This window comes from Silurus meridionalis, chromosome 6 (assembly GCF_014805685.1).
Source record: "Silurus meridionalis isolate SWU-2019-XX chromosome 6, ASM1480568v1, whole genome shotgun sequence".
NCBI lineage: Eukaryota > Metazoa > Chordata > Actinopteri > Siluriformes > Siluridae > Silurus > Silurus meridionalis.
In genome coordinates, this window is record NC_060889.1 from 2083315 (window position 1) to 2101731 (window position 18417).

Sequence of the window (18417 nt, forward strand, 5' to 3'; positions counted from 1 at the left end):
AATGGCTAATACCCTGAAGTAGGAGAGATGATAGCAGGGGATAAATGAGTGATAAAGTAATATAAGGGTGGATAAATAAAAAATGGGGGGAAGAAAGCAAATGCTGAGATTTTTAATGAAAGCCAAGTAGGTATTGTAGAAGTAATGCCTTAGTTGCTCAGCTTTTTCCCCCCGCCATTTTAAAATAGTGCCTGTACAGGGTTTCTTTGGGAACTTGGGGCATATACAATATCAAAAATCTGATTTACCAACCATATTGTTTTTTTTTTCCAAAAAATATTTTGAAGGTACACAATTGTATAGGATGTCTTTGGATGTGGTAGCATGAAATCTGCCCTTCACTTGAGCTCCCCAAACCTGTTCCAGCATGACAATACCCCTGGGCACAAAACCAGATCCATAAAGATATGGTTTCCATAGGTTGCAGTGGAAGATATCCTGCTATAGAGCGATGACCTTACCCCTAGTGGGATGAATTGGAACACTGAACACCCCAGGCTTTGTGACTTCCACCTACCTCGATACCTGACTTCACAAAGGTGGCTGAATGAGTACAAATCTCCACAAAATCTTGTGAAACATCTTCCGAGAAGAGTGGAGGCTATTATAAGAGCAAATGGGATGCTGCAAAAGCACCGATGGCTCGGTTAATCATCATATGAAGACGTGTGCAGATGGAGAACAAGATTGATACAACAGAGTTTTATTGCTGAACTCGATACTTAGCCTTGGTTAGTTCGATGTTGTCAAGCCTGGTGCTTGGTAACTTTGTTTTGCTTCTTTTGTTTACTTGTACCAGCAGCATGTGTTTGATAGCTAATAAAGCCACTTGACTTATTTTCCGAACAAGTACGTTCTCTCATTTCAACTTTTGGCTGATTGAACTAAGCACTTGTGAAATTTCAGAAACTCATTAGTATATTAAAGCTGATTTGCTGTGATTGCTTTGGGGGTATCTGTCATGTCTGACATATCTTTAAAAAATAAATGGATCCAATGATTAAGTCCCTTTCGAATGCAACGATGAAATAGTGTTCTTAGTGGACAAAAGGCAAAAGGTAGAAAGCTACGAGTCAAGTTTCTGCATAGATAGTACCGCTTTAAAGATACTAAAACCTTCCCCAGTGCTTTCATGCCTTGAAGAATCACATATATGGAATCTGTTAAAAAAAAAAAAAAAAAAAACACTCGTGGTGCGATCTGTTCCTCTGCTGGAGATATGGTGGCGTCTTTTCTACTTACACGGATACGGATGTGGGATTTGACTTTTTGGAAAGTCCTCCGAACTTTAAACTGCTTTATATTCTGCTGTCATGGCCTCCTACACTTGGTGCTCTACTTACTGCACTGCCATGCTGTTTTTTCCCCAGTACATTTAAATAACAACCAGCTACTGCTTGTCTACCTGAGGCGACTACTGCCTGCCCTTTACTCGCAGGTTTCGAGTCTTGCCTTTGCATTGTGACCTTGAGCAGCTGTCGAGATGGCGGGAGCAATGAGGGGGGTCAGGGACCACATGGAAATGAAGGGGAGAACAGCAAGGAGGGACTGTCTTACCTCTTAGACATCTGTGACACTGTCTGCCTTTTTTTGGACCCGATCCAGACCTTCTTTCGCCCTTGCGTGACCCCGCAACCACACCCTGGTCACACCTGGTCCCCGAAATACGGCGTCTGAAAAACAACTCGTCGGGTTAGTCAGGCTTCTGAAACACTCCTGCTAATCTAGGACTGAAATACTGCTTTGGAAACCAGCATTTCAAATACATTATCAGAATAAACTCTCCCTGACATAAAAACGGATTTGTCTTTTACGTAATGCAGCGAAGATCAAACTCGAGCCCCGAATGTGTACTGAATTCGAACTAATAAAAAGCCAAGCAACCAGTTTATTGAAGAATGCCCCATAGCACTTCCATGGAACATCAAGGAAATGTATCTCAATGTTTGTACAACAGAGAGCAAACCCAATATCTAAATCCGTACTCAAATAAGGGGTGCTGAAGAAATAAAAGCTGGCTAAATAAAACCAGCAAGCTGTTAGCTCGTCTCATGACACTGAACTAACTACATCTACTGTACCCCTGCTGGCTGGTATCTACCCTGGGGTGCAGTCCAAATTAATACCTCACAGTATAAATGCATGGAGAGCTCTTAATAACCAGATATAGTAACGAACTAATCAACGGCATCAGCTCAGCGAGGTTATACTGTGGCTTTATTACACTATTCAGGCAAAGGTTTGTGGATAATTTTAATCTAATAGAAAGTTCCATTCTTCTAGGAAGATGTTCCAGATTTTGGAGTGTACTTGATCTGGGCTCATTCATCCAAAATGGTGTCAGGTACGGATGTAGGTGATAGGTGTAAGTGTTAAATAGGGTGTTCAATGGGGTTGAGGTCATAGCAGGCCATTTAAACTCTTCCATTCTAACCCATTTAAACCATGTCTTCATGAAGCTGGCTTTGTGCACAGGGGCATTATTATGCTGGAACAGTGTTCGGTCTGTTATTTCAAGTGGAGGAAAAAGTGTAATGCTGCCACATCCAAAGAAATCCAATACAGTTGTGTGCATCCAACTTTGTGTAAACAGTTTGAGAAAGAACTACATATAGCTAAAAAAGTCTAACTAATAACGTTTTACTGCAAATTAAGTTAACGCCATAAATTTTATTAATAATTTTTTTTTTTAACGCACGATTAATGCAGCAAGCATTTCTGTTTCACCATTTTTATAAAGAAATATTCATAAATAAATAAATATAAAAGTATATATATATAAAGCACCAAAATCCACCATCGTGCACACATCCGGCAATTAAAACCGTCCCTGTGGAAACATAGAAAAAGTTCAGTTCATAATTACTTTAAACCATTTACAAGAATATTTTGTCTTCATGCTCTATTCTAAGGATGGTTTCACTAATAATAACCATACATTTGCATAAAGCATCCATAAACATGAAAAGTACTAATTTAAAGTACATTTGAAACAAATAAAAATGTGCCAATAAATATATATATATATATATATATATATATATATATATATATATATATATATATATATATATATATACTTATAGGCACAATACTGTAATCTTAAATAATAAATGGATTTTATATAAACCCCAAATCCATTCCATCATTTTTTTTTACAGTGAATTTGAATACAATGAATTTCTGTCTGACAGTGTAGTAACATTCAAATGTCAGATTTATTACTGCTCCTCATAGTGAAAAAAAGGAAAGAAAACGTTGGAACATGGCTCTTTCTATTAAAACTCTACCTTTTGTGGTTTATGTAATTGTCAAGTACCGTAATTTCCAGACTATTAAGCGCACCCAAATATAAGCCGCACCCTCTGAATTTGACAAAGATTTTTATTTTGAACATAAATAAGCCGCACCTGTATAGGTCTACATTGGTCTCGGCTTATAGGTCTACATTGGTCTACATTGAAACAAATGAACTTTACACAGGCTTTAACGAAAGACAGTGTCTGTTACATGGCTTGTATCTAAACAGTAGCCTACCAAGAAAGTCATTGTTCACTGTCTTCCTCCTTCCTTTCACAACAATTTCTCTCGGGAGTTTTTCTTTTGGCATCGTCGTGCGTTTAAAATCACCATCGGTGAAGCTTTTCTCCCGATGCCGTGCAGCTCAGAACACAGGTGAAGTGCGTGTTTTCATGCCCGGTTGTTTTCAGCATGACGAATGATTCGCTTTTCCTGTTGACAGTCCGAGTGAGAGGCAGGTCAAACATCAGAGGAACATCATCCATATTTATGATGTGGTGCCCTGATTCAGTGGGAGCGCATCTGATTTAATATAAAGAGTTTCATTGGTTCACCTGAACCCGTTCGGCAATTTCATTGGTCTAATGTTATGGGGCTCAGTTTTTTGGCTTGAAGCTTGTGAGACCGGAAAAAACCCCAGGAAAAATCCATAAATTAGCCGATTCGTTGTTTAAGCCGCAGGGTTCAAAGCGTGGGAAAAAAGTAGCGGCTTATAGTCCGGAAAATACAGTATCTATTCAAGCTGCAGTCTGTAGTTACACTATATAAAGAAAAGCCATATATGCTTCTTCCCCAAACTGTTCCCACAAACACATAACTGTATCAGATATCTTTGGATGTGGAAGCATGAAATTTTCCCTTTACTTAAACTAGGAGACCCAAACCTGTTCCAGCATGACAGTGGACAAATCCAGCTCCATGAACATAAGCTTTAAATGCTTTGGAGTGGAGTTTAGAGTGCAGTCAGAATTTCATCCCCACCTATAGAGCTCTGACCATGACCCTATTAAACACCTTTGGCATGAATGTGAACGCTGACTGCACCCCAGGCCTCTCACCTTTGTGGATGAATCTCCACAAGCACAATCTAAAATCGAGAACATCTTCCCAGAAAAGTGAACGATATTATAAGAGCAAATGGGGACTAAGAATGGAACGGGATGTTTAAGAAGTATCTGCAAATCTTAGCATGTCTAAACCCAAATACGACTATAAAATTGGGCCCGAAACTGTAATGAGGTTCTTTTTTTAGGAGGAAGAAAAGAAACAGAATACAAATTGGACTATATTTAAGAAGAAAAGAAAACAAAACATCATTCTTATATTAGTGGAATATTATTAGAATTACAAATCAGACTAGTCAGCAGCATGTGAGAGAGAGAGAGAGAGAGAGAGAGAGAGAGAGAGAGAGAGAGAGAGAGAGAAAATGGTAATGGGAAAAGAGCTCTGTGACTTGTGGGATTAAAAACTTGAAGCTTGAACGATGGCATATAACCATACTTATATAGTGGAACAACAACACCAACAAAATAAAACTTTTTCTGAGGGACTATCAGTGATCTCAGATTCAGGAAAAGCTTCCAGAAGATTCCAAATATATATGGACAAAAGTTTGTGGAAAACTGATGATAAGATTCGTATAAACATTCCATTTCACATTGTCATTAATAAGCTTCAGCTTCTGGGAAGATGTTCTAGATTTTGGATTGAGGTTGTGTTGATTTGTGCTTGTTCCACCACAAGGGTGTAGGTGAGGAGCCCTGGGGTGCAGTCAGAATTTCAATTCATCCCAACAGTGTTTAAAAGGGTTGAGGTCAGGTTTATATAGGTGGTCCCTTAGTGTCTTCCATATATTCCAATCTCTGGAAACCATACCTTCACCATCTGAATTGTCATGCTGGAGCAAGTTTTGGACTCCCAGTTCATTGAAGGGAAAATTTCATGCTAGCACATTTGTGTGCCTCCTTGTGTGTAACAGTTTTAAGAAGAACCACATATGGCTGGAAAAGCCAGGCATCTCAGGCATCTACTTTTGTCCATATAGTGTATATGGACACCTTTCAATGAAGGCGATAATAATAATTAATGAAACAAAAGCAGTTTGCCATTTCAGCTCTTAAAACGGCAATTAACAAAGAAATATTGAAACGAAAAGGAATCGACAAACAGGAAAACGAATCAGAGTTAAGCGGAGGACGTTTTATAGCCGTGCAGAGCGGTGGCTCGGCTTTTTTCTTCTTCTACGAAAATGAATAATCCTTATTTATCGAGGAGAGCGGAAAATACAATGTAATGAGAGATAATAGAAAGCTTGGCTCGCCGAGGCATACTGCAAAACCAATGTAATTCAAAATTTGATGAAACCCAGAAAAACAATAGATAATGTTCTCTGTACCAGTTAACATTTTGTTTCAGTGTTAGTTTAGTTTATGCAATAGTTTGTTTAGTTTAGTTAGAAAGTTTTTAGTTTTGATTGTAGTTTGTTTGGTTTACACATTAGTTGAATTAGTTAGTTAGTTTTAAGTTTCAATTGTAGTTAATTTAGTTTACACATTAGTTAGTTTAGTTAGCTAGTTTTTAGTTTCAATTTTAGGTTTGTTTGGTTTATACATGAGTTAGTTTCGTTAGTTAGTTAGTTTTAGTTTCAATTTTAGTTACTTTAGTTTACACATTAGTTAGTTTAGTCAGCTAGTTTTAGATTTAATTTTATTTAGTTTAGTTTACACATTAGTTAGTTTAGTTAGTTAGTTTTTAGTTTCAATTCTAGTTCATTTAGTTTACTTATTAATTGTTTTAGTTTAGTTAGTACGTTCTGAGTTTTGATTGTAATTCATTTGGTTTACACATTAGTTAGTTCAGTTAGTTAGTTTTTAGTTTAAAATTTAGTTAGTTTTAGTTTATGTATTAGTTAGTTACCATTTAGTTTCAGTGTTAATTAGTATAGTTTATGCAATAATCAGTTTAGTTAGTTAGTTTTTAGTTTTGATTTTAGTTTGTTTAGTTTACACATTTGTTAGTTTAGTTATTTTCTAGTTTAAATTTTAGTTAGTTTAGTTTATGTATGTTAGTTAGCATTTAGTTTCAGTGTTAATTAGTATAGTTTGTGCAATAATTAGTTTAGTTAGTTAGTTTTTAGTTTTGGTTGTAGTTAGTTTAGTTTACACTAGTTAGTTTAGTTAGCTAGTTTCAAATTTTAATTTTAGTTAGTTTATTTTATGTATTAGTTAGTTAGCATTTTTAATTAGTATAGTTTATGTAATAATTCGTTTAGTTAGTTAGTTTTTAGTTTTGATTGTAGTTTTTTTAGTTTACACATTTGTTAGTTTAGTTAGTTAGTTTTTTGTTTCAATTGTAGTTAGTTTAGTTTAAACTAGTTAGATTAGTTAGCTAGTTTTTGGTTTCAATTTTAGTTAGTTAAGTTTATGTATTAGTTAGTTAGCATTAGTTGCAGTGTTAATTAGTATAGTTTAATGTAATAATTAGTTTACATAGTTAGTTTTTAGTTTTAATTGTAGTTCATATAGTTTACACATTAGTTTTTAGTTTCAATTTTAGTTTGTTTGGTTTATACATTAGTTAGTTTAGTTAGTTAGTTTTCAGTTTAAATTTTAGTTACTTTAGTTTACACATTAGTTAGTTTAGTCAGCTAGTTTTTAAATTCAATTGTATTTAGTTTAGTGTGCACATTTAGTGTTCATTTAGTTTGCTTATTAGTTTTTTTTTTTTACTTTAGTATGTTTTTAGTTTTGATTGTAGTTTGTTTGGTTTACACATGAGTTAGTTTAGTTAGTTATTTTCTAGTTTCAGTTTTAGTTGGTTTAGTTTATGTATGTTAGATAGCATTTAGTTTCAGTGTTAATTAGTATAGTTTATGCACTAATTAGTTTAGTTAGTTAGTTTTTAGTTTTGATTGTTGTTTTAGTTTACAAAACTTAGTTTTTTGTTCAAATTTTTTTAGTTTAGTTTACACGAGTTAGTTTAGTTACTTATTTTCTAGTTTTAATTTTAGTAAGTTTAGTTTACACATTAGTTTAGTTTAGTTAGTTTACGCATACTAGAAGTGTACAAGTTGACAGGCAGAATCTTGCAGCCAGTCAGAAGAGATAAATATAGAAGTGGATCACAGGGGCTACCTATTTTTCAGTTGTGGAGTAAGTTCTGGAGTTTGTGTTTTGTTTATGACCTTGTGATACTTATGATCAACTACACAAGTGGTGGCTACTATGTAGGTGCATTTTTCTGCAAAAAAAAGGAGTTTGCAAGGACATTTATCTACCAGAGAGGGTGAAAAGTATACATTTTACTGTTGCTTCTATGTAGTGTACATTATATAGACTAAAGTACTAGGACACCTGAATATTCCTGTCATATGTGGTTCTTTCTAAAATTCCAACCACAAAGTTTGAGGCAAACAATTGTATAGGACGTATTTAAACGCGTGAAATTTTCCCTTGAACTTAGGAGACCCAAAACTGTTCTAGCATGACAATGTCCCGTGTAGAAATCCAGCTCCCTGAAGATCTGATTTCTATTAGGTTTCTGTAGAGCTCTGACCTCAACCTTAATGAACACCTTTGGGATGAATTGGAATGCTGAATGCACCCTTCTTACCTTACATCAGTACCTGACTTTACTAATGCACAAATCTCCACAAATCTTGCAGTGGAACTTTTTTCCAGAAGAGTGGAGGTTATTATAACAGCAAATGGGGACTCAATGTGGAATGGGATAGGTTTCTATCACACTAGTTCTATCAATCCGAGAGTGTTTCAACATATGTTTTGTTATAATGAGTCTTGGCACTCAAGTAGCCTTTTGCTAACGTCTCCCAGCCCCACCCCGGCATATTTTTTGTAAAAATCTATTGAACGAAGCAGCCGAAACAAATTTGCCATCGATTCCGTTAGCCCATATGACACCTCCAATCATTTCAGAGCCCCGCATCATATTACAGCCCTCACGCCGTGTGGCGGTCGAGTAGAACAAATAAGACCCTTCTGAAACACGACACATCAGACTGCCTTGAGGTGAACTGAAGCGTGTGCAGACGAGCAAGCCCATCGATCTGCGTCCGTTACACATGTCCTGTAGAAACAAACGCTGTCTTCCGCATCGGATAATAAAATGATCATGTCGTTAAACCAAGCGCTTTTAAAAAAGAATTAAAAAACGATCGCGTGTCATTATTCTGTCTCGTTTACATCGGGGGGGATTTCAGAAAAAGCTTTTAGAGGCTGGAAATATTTGAGTTTCAGTCTTAACCTTATTCGGTCGTGGATTCGTTTCGGGGGGCTTGTGAAGAGGAAAATAAAATAAATTAATAAATAAATCTAGCTTCGCTCTGCAGGTTCGTCCTTGAAAAGTAAAGCAGAAGATAAATACAGAGGGAGAGACCGAGAGCGAGTACGATTGAAGCAGATATGCTTTTCTGACAGGTTTTGTGCACGAACACATTTTCCTGTACTCATGATGCAACCTTGGTTCCGTTCATAAAGGTTAGCATGTTATTATTAGCGGGTGAGACCAAAGGAACGTGCAGAATGTGGGCTGGTGAAGTTTAGTGCGTGCACACACACACAATAGCAAATTGCACAACGGGTATAGACTCCAGAATCTGGGGATCTTTTTTTGCAAAATGTCAGGTTTTTTTTTAAAGGATCTGATGGCGTTTTGATGTTGAGAGCCACTGATGCAGAAAAAGAAAAAAGCCCCAGTAGATGGAGTATCAGGTGTAATTTCTGCAAATGTCTTTCACACTCTTGTCGCGTCCTCATAGGTGGCTCAGACGCCTATAAGACACTTACTTTGCCCTGGTAATTCGCTAAGCTTCACGTCTCAAGCCACTTATCGTCAAACATCCACTGTATAGACACAGGTGTTTATCCTACGATGAGTTCCTATTTTTCCACTAGATTTTGGAGTGTGCTAGTGGAGATTTGTGATATTTCATTCAGCCCTAGTTTCTTAATATAAAGTCGGAGGCTATTGGATTCACAAAGATGAAAAAATTCCATTTACTTGAACTGTGAGAACCAGAAGAAGCCCACAAGTTGACAGGCCAAAGCTTGCAGAGAAAGATAGAACTTGATGTTAAAGTGAGTATATGAGCTTAGTAGTAGGTTCTAGAGTTTGTGCTGTTTTTGATCTTGTGCAATCGGGGGCTACTATTTATGCGTGCTAATGAATTATTCTTTGGTGAAAAAATAGCTTGCTGGGATGAAATAAATGCTACTATTACTTTTATATACCGTATTTTTCGGACTATAAGCCGCTACTTTTTTCCCACCATTTGAACCCCGCAGCTTAAACAATGAAGCGGCTTATTTATGATTTTCCCGGTTTCACAAACTTCAAGGCAAAAAAATGAACCCCATAACATTAGACCAATGAAATTTCCGAATGGAAACGAAAAAAAACACACCTCACCTGTGTTCTGAGCTGCACGGCATCGGGAGAAAAAATGTTTTTTTTTTTTTACGCACGACGATGCCAAAAGATAAACTCCCGAGATAAATAGTTGTGAAAGGAAGGAGAAAGACAGTGAACAATGACTTTCTTGGTCGGCTACTGTTTAGATACAAGCCGTTATAACGCGTTGAGTCAGGGTGAAGGGAGAGCTCGCTAACACCAGTTGCAACAGAAATCATATAAGCTTTCCAAAACTCATGCTTTTTTATTTTTCTTGGCAACAGCATTATGGGTTAGTCAAAGAAACTTAGAAATAAGCATCAGAAAATAATAAGGACATAATCCTCGGTCTTACACACCGGTCTTGTGCAGTAATAGCGGAAAAATGCGTGCGGCAGGCTATTCCCAAAATGCCGCTCTGCTCTTAAAGGAGCCACAGCATATTTCAACTGTGTAACAGACACTGTCTTTCATTAAAGCCTGTGTAAAAGTCATAAGTTTATGATGATACCTTTGGATTGATAGCTTTGGAATCAATTGGAACCATAAGCACACTTCAAAATCTAGTGGAACATCTTCTCAGAAGAGTGAAGGTAATTATAAGGGCAAATGGGGACTCAGTGTGGGATGTTCCAAATACACACCGACAAATCTTCGTCAGGTGTCGACAAACTTTTGCGTGTCTTGTCACCATTGTCAAACATGAGCATTTAATTCTCCAGCCACCTTTTGTGCGAACATTCGAGATGTAGACATCGGTTTTCTCTCGAACTGTCATCGAACGGAGGCGTTAAATTATTCAAATATTTTCAGATATTCACCCCGGGCCGGTGTGCCATGAACAAATTTGTTTGTACTGTACAAAAATCTGTATTCTAAACAACCTCTCTGTCATACCATATTTTGTTCTTGCTTTGTATGTCTACTTGAAATTTTTGCTTTTTCCTAATGGGACTTGCAAACCCTGGGAATCGTATCAGGTTCCAGCATAAAAAGTTCACCGCTTTACCCAAATCGCCACGGGACGTGGGATGTGGGCTCGACCCTGACTCTTTGAGCATTTGCATTAAGGACTCGATGAGGTGAAGACGTGAAGAAGTAATTTCCGCGCCCGAGCTTTTCCGCTAGTCTCACAGCGGGGAGCGCCTGTCACTTTGTGTGGCTTTTTCGTTTCTTTGTGCATATTTGTAGAATGATTCGCTCTTTTTTCTTTTTTTCCCTCTGAGCATGCCGTTAAAGAATTGAGAGTCGGCTTCCTCCTCTCCCACTTCTTTGGTCTGGGGCGGCCTTCCCCTGGAGCATCGCTGGCAGGGAAGGGAAAAGAACGCCAGCCGAAGGTTTATTTACACATCAGTGTCAAGCGTGGTAGAAAGCTACCTTGAATGATAATGCGTAGCTTTCTTTTTGTCTATGAAATGTTTTGAAGATTGCTGGTTGAATATATGTTTTCATATAAGTGTACATTAGGAGTGTAGCACAATAACACTTTCTGTATTGGTGCTGAACCCGAATATGGACATTGTTTTAAACTAGATTTCATCAGTGGCGGGCCGTCAGGACCAGCAAGGCCAGAATCAGAATCAATGGTTTTATCTTTTTGTCCTTGAATATATGTTCAATTATTCCCAATAGTCTCTTCTCTTCATTTCATAGCGTTTCTTTCGAAAAAGTTCGGATTTATTTTTGATTATCCAATCAGAGTTCAGCTGTCATGCATCCTATTGATTCACATCTATGTTGTCTGAAGCTGTTTAACCAACCAAATTGCGACTTACTTACTCCAAGAACCTCTGGAACAGCGGTCCTGAACCTTTTTTGCGCCAGGGACCGGTTTAATGTCGGACAATATTTTCACGGACCGGCCTTTAAGGTGTGGTGGATAAATACAGCAAAATAAAATGAAACGACCATATTAAACTGGTATTTTCTAAATATAATTATGAAAGTGAATCCACGGTGTTGTTTTTTGTGCATTTTGTTTGCTTGGGGGTTTGAATTTAGCGGTAATGTATTATGTGTTAGCGGCCGGAGCCCTTTTAAGAAGGTAGCGGATGTAGGTAAGACATGTGACCGAGGCTTCTTATCATGCATCAAGAGTGAGTCATAGACAGATGTGGCGGAGAGAATCCGGTAATCTTCCAAAATAAAACATCGTTCAGAATCAGATAATAAATAAAACAGAAATAATGTAAGTTATGTATTCTTTCTGTGCGGCCCGGTAACAATTGCCCAAGAAGGTGTCTATTTTCACGTCCTTCGATCAGATGGTTGAAGAGCGCACTAGTCAAAGCTCGCAACCCACGTCTGTAGCACAAGCTCAAATATATTTATGTAAATGTAATCCGTTTTTTTTATTTTTTTTTATGGTGGTCTATTGGTTAAGATGCTGCGCTCTCACCGATGCGACCCGTGTTCGATCCCCGGTCAGGGAACCAACCCCAGCCACTCTCAGTGTCGGTCCCAAGCCTGGATAAATTGGGGAGGGTTGCGTTAGGAAGGGCATCCAGCGTTAAACATGTGCCAAATCAAACATGCGGAGGATCCGCTGTGGCGATCCCTAACGGGAGAAGCCGAAAGAACGTTTATCTGATTGAGGAAAGAAAATCGATTTGGTCGCAGATACACTCACAAGGACATTCACAAGACGGATTTTCCAAGTAAAGCCGGTCTTTGTGAGGAAAGGTCAGCAAAAAAAGTTAAAAAGAGTTATTACAATTTTTATTTCCATTTATACTTTTTTTTGCGTTGTCTTTCTCGTAACCTCTTTCTTTTTATGAGGTTAATATCGATGCTTGTGTTAGAGATGATGTATGTGTGTGGTGCAGCTGTGGCTGCAGTGAAAGGAGACTTGTTGAATTGTGTTCATTGGGTTTCTTGCAATAGTAATAGCTTTGTATGAGATACCTCTCTGTGGTGCAGCGCTCTGTTATACCGCATTCCTTTATTATATTGATGGTTCCTATAGCTGTTGTGTTATAATAACAGTTGATTAATTTAGGTAGGACACCTCTGAAGGCCTTACCAAGGATGAATGATGTGGTGCTCAATTCCACTCATCCCAGTGACACGAATCTTTCAATCCTGATTCCGGTCCTGTAAATCCTGCAAAATGATTACAGCAGTGATGTTTTTAAATGGATCTTTTGAATAAGTCATAGTTACATTCACTCAATACATTTAATTAAAAAAAAGGCCACGTTTTCAAGAGACAAATTGAAGAAGTATGATTTATTGAAATTTGCATGTCCAATCCACAAAGTGAAGGTCTATTAAATTCATTCGAATTTCATTTTAGGGACTTTGAATAGAGCAGTCACACATGCATTAAGGATAAATCTATTCGTCTGTCATTTTTACACATACCTGCATAGCACTTTGACTTTCCTATGAAGGTATGGTTTACATCAATTGGAGTAGAACCTGCTTTAGAGCTCTAAACTCAACCCTACTGAACACCTTTGGGATTAATTGGAACACCCCAAGCCTCCTCACCTTTACCTACATCAGTACCTGAATTTACCTTGTGACTGGATGAGCCCAACTTTCCACAAGCACACTTTAAAATCTAGAACATCTTCCCAGAAGAGTGGAGGACATTATGAGAGAAAATGGGGACTAAACGTGGATCGACGATGTTAGAAATGCACAAACCATTTTATGGTTACATGTCCACAAACTTGTCCGTATAGAGTAACCTATCAGATCTCTGAATCGATCCATTATAATATAACGTATTCATATTTAGTTCCATTCTTAGTGTTTCTAATGCGGCAGGTCTATATGTTTGCCTGAATACACATTCACAGCTCTTTCTCGGCTTCGGGTTAAGGGTTAACAGCAGCGAAATGCCACGCTTGAAATCAACTCCGGACCTTTTATCTGCTCGCACGGTAGTGAAATAATCAGCGGAATAACCTGGCCGTGTAAGAGCTGAGCAGACAATTACTTTTGGTCACTTAAAAAAAAAAGTAAGAAAAAAGAGAAGGACCACTTATAAAAGAGTGTGCTATATTTGCTACCTGTTAAAACCTTCGAATTAAAGGTAAAAGTTCATATTGGCTGTTATCTCCAGTATACTGCCATAGACAGTGAAGATTTTCAGTCAGCGCTCCAATTTACCCCAAAGGTGATCATTAGAATTGAGGTCCTAGCTCTACAGAGGCTACTCAAGATCTTCCAGATCTACCAACTCATTCAATTCAGTTTTATTTGTATAGCGCTTTTATCAATAGATATTGTCCCAAAGCAGCTTTACAGAAATAAACACATTACGAATATAAATTCTATATAAATCCCTATACGTTTGTCCCTAATTGTAACCCAGAGGCGACAATGGAAAGGGAAACAAATTCCTGACATGGTATAGGGAAGAAAACTTCAGAGAAACCACACTTAAAATGGGAACCAATCATGTCCATTCAATATAGTTCTATCAATTTTCAACTTATCAGTTGTTCACTGATGGAGACTCGAGTGTAAAACTGTTCATGGAGATTGTAGTCTCATTGTTACAGACTGTTTATACACTGGTCAGCCATAACATTATTACCACCTGCCTAATATTGTGTTGGATCTCTCTTTTGCTGCCAAAACAGTTATGACCCTACAGGAGCTCGTCTGTTGGATCGGACCACACGGACCAGCCTTTGTTCCCCACGTGCAAGGTCCATGTTGCCGGTTCACCACTGTTTCTTCCTTGGAGCATTGACCACCGCAGGGCTGACCCAGTCGTCATCATTTTTTCAGACTCATTCAAATCCTTACACCCATTTTTCCTGCTTCTAACACGTTAAATTTGAGGATAAAACGTTCGCTTGCTGCCTAATTAATATGTCCACCTACTAACAGGCGCCATGATGAAGAGATAATCAGTGTTATTTACTTCATGGGTCATAATGTTATAACGTCATAAGGTTGTAAACAAGTTTAGACCTCCTAGTTCATTGAAAGGAAATAAATTCATGCTACCACACCCAGAGATATCCTATACAACTGCGTAGGTTTGAGAACGGTTCGAGGATGAAGCACATATGCCTGGAAAAAAACTGAAAACGTCAATACTTTTGTCCGTATAATGTAAATAGTCTTTTTATTGGAATGCTGGAATGGAACATCAGGGGGTCAGGAGGAGAGTGGGACAGCGGGAACGGGGGCGAAACGGCGATCCGTAATTAAAATTTGCAGTCTCGTTAAGTTGGTGACAGCCTTCACTGCACTCCGGATCGATGGCAAGGATACGGCCTCCAATACTAATGAAGCGGGAGATCGTTCGAAATTTTCGGGGGGCTCAGGGAAAGAGAGGAAAAAAAAAATTAATTAAGATATTTATGGCTCCAATTAATCAGTTCACTGAGATGCTCGAGATGTCCGGAGGGCGTCAGAGGAAGCTGTGGAAGGCAGTCGGCGAAATGTTCTCAAGCAGTCTAGAGTTACATATCAGTTAAAAACAGAAGCCTATCGGTAATAGCAGTACTTTCCTAACCACATGCTGCCATACAGGCGCACACCTACAGACCTGCACGTTTATTTACCTGCCTCAGGAGAATCATACGCTGAAAGGAGTGCCACTCATTCGCTTACACACTCACACACACACAAACCTGGGCACGGTTCGGTCGCCTTGACAGCATCAATATGCCGCTGGCTCAGTGTTCCAGCTCCAACCAGTTAACCAGGTGTCCTTGTCAGCCGAACAGCCATCAACCAGCAAGTTCTGCCAATAACATGGGCATGGATTGAACTACTAATCTTCATCGTGCTCTAATAAGTGCCCTGAAGCGCCTTCGTCTGCGCCCCCGGTGCCCTTTTTACCCTTTTGCATGTCATTCAAACAACCGAGTACATATCCTCGGAAAGAAAATCCAGTCCTGATGGATATAATTTTTTTCTCTCCTCGTGGTCAAACACAATAACATGTTCTGTTTGCTTTTCTGAAATCCATGCATTAATCTTTCTGCGGAAAAAAAAAATACACGACTTCGAGTTTAGCTCTGGCCTCGACGCAGGCGCTAGGCAAGCCGTCAATGTCACCAGAGCGGCTGAGCAGATGCTGATTGATTGAAACGCGAGACGAAATGCGGAGGGAGAGAAAAACGAAGATAGAGAATGAAAGAGGTTAGGGCAGGCGCATGATTGACACGAGGTAGCCGTGGCCGGGAGATGGGAGACAAGATCTAGGACTGCATACTTAAACAATACAGAGAGAGAACGACGGAGACAGAATAAATGATGGCGAGACATGGAGGGACAGGTGGTGAGTGGGTGAGGTGGTGAGAAAGCGAATTTAAGAGGAAGGGAATGATGCGAAAGGCTTTTTTTTTTCCCGTCTTCGAAATGTGAGATTAAGAATGAACGTTGGAAAAATGTGTTTGAACATGCAAGGGCGTGAGAAATAAGGGGTAGGGGGAAGGAAGAGGAGGAGGATGAGGAGAAAGGGTGAAGGCAGATCTTGAGGGAAAGCTTAGATCTCAGTCATGGCTCGGCGGATGCCTTGACAGGGTCTCACCGCAAGTCCTCGAGTGTCATACAGCACAACAGACGACACAACACCCAGTGGAACACGGTACAAACATACCCCAGAGTGCAGCACATTTGGTCGAGAACGTATCCCCCCTCATAAACCTATCATTTGCTGTCATTACATTATAAGGTTGTTTTGCTCGCAAATCATTTCCACCAACGCCGTGCCATTTCCTTTTGGCGACGCCACCATGGTATGTCTTAAATATTTTACCTGATATATTACCCTGGCCTTTAAACACCAGCAATACCAATAAATACTGTTATCACGTCTGGGCTTTTACGTATGACTGACAGCTTGAAAATGAAACTATTAGGTCGCGTCGATGGCATAACAAGTACGATGTGGGAAGAATGATTATAAAACACACATGCATGTTTAAAAGGATAGACATTTATGATTTCTTTCTGTTTTTTTGATCAAATGCTTTAATGCAGTCACACCATCGACTTCGCACCATCCAACCCTTTCTTTAAAACAAACCAAAACATGCAACACTTGAACTGCTTTTATTTGTTTTTTTTCTGCTTAGATTGGAGGACATTTAATCAACTAGAAGTAATTTGGTATTTAGTTAAAAAAAAATAAAATTGGGAAATCTATGCTGCTTGATGTGATAAATGTATACATTAAAAAGACGAACTAATGGCGTTCACTAGAGATGGAAAAATTCAACGATCGGTTGCATGGATTTCAAAAATGTGCATCGGATAAAAGTTTGCATCGTTTTTAACATATTTGCATCAGTAAAAAAAATAAAGTCGATGCACTATACTTGATTTCCAAAGGTAAACATTTATTTCTGACCAATTTTTTATACGTAAATTGATTTCTCTTTCTTTCAGCACCACTGTTGACACATTAATATGACATATCACAACCCTACAGAGACTGAGGCGTGTCTTGAGAGACACCTAAACTGTAGATTAACATGGCAGAGGTAGAGCTGCATCTTCCTGGAGACCAACAGCAAAAGAATGTCTGGTTTTATTTAATCTTCTTTCTTTTTTTTTGCATTACAAAGCCATGTTTCTGAAAGGGTCATGTGTTAGAAGTCAGAAGGCACCTAAGTAAATTGATGATTAATGGTGGAATCGTATCACATGACATAGGTTGCTGCTTCAATTGTACCTTTAATGTATCGTATCTTTGGCTATGCCTTGAGATGCGAATCGCATCGGTGTCACTTAAGGACATCCCCAGTATCCACATCTCTCTTGGATCTGTCCTGGCACCAATATACTTCAATTCTGGTTGGGAAGGTGTAACAGTGTCTATACTTCTTGAGATGTGAGAAGTTTATCTGTGCTTGAACTGCGCCCTGAATTGTGGTATGGCAGCTTCATGATGTGTGAAAGGATAAGAACCCTGCAAAGGGTTGTAAAAACCACTCAACACATCATTGGCACCCAGCTACCTGTCATTGCACACCACCACTGTAGATGTCCAAGCACTTTAAAGATGGATTTAAACTGTAATTAATATCAAAAGTCTGCTACATTCGCTCAGGATCACAACTTGCATGAACAGTTTTGCATTGAAGCACCATTCACTGCACAACCCAACAATAATGGAACTGTAATGAATGGACATTCGATGCCACCCAGATGTTCCCTTTTGAATCTGGTTCCTCTCAAGGTTTCTTGTGCCATCTCAGGGAGTTTATCTATCTAAGGGCTTTGATTAAGGACCCAGCAGTGAAAGCTTAGTGGTGCTGGGATTTAAACTCACGACCTTCTGATCAGAAGTCCAACTTGAGCTTCAACTGAGCTACTCTTTCCATGACATCCTTTTATCCAGAAACAGATACAAAACCATTTACACCAGAACCAGACGTTTTTTTTCTAAACAACCATCACCTTCACCAGTAGTCCCCAACCTTTTTTGCGCCTGACACTTGGACTATAAGGTCTCACTGACACATTAGACATATACAATTCTGTTCCACTCTGTACATTCTACATGTATATGTATATAGTTTATAATATATATCTGTATAATATTTGTATATGAACTGTGTATCATCTCGGATGAATCCTACAATGTATAATGTATGCATATCTCAAATATTTCCGACATACATATTGTGCATAGTCTCATAAACGAATGTAAGCTATCGAGTTTTAGTTTAATGGAAATGTCTTTCCTGATTGTGATCTATCCGATGTGGCAACATCCAGCTCTATTTC

The 18417-nt window shown here is 38.6% G+C and overlaps 1 protein-coding gene across 3 annotated transcripts in view; it reads left to right on the top strand.

Annotated features, from left to right (window-relative positions):
- Positions 1 to 18417, top strand: part of LOC124387626 — a 152003-nt gene that overhangs the window by 42152 nt on the left and 91434 nt on the right. The window lies entirely within an intron of this gene.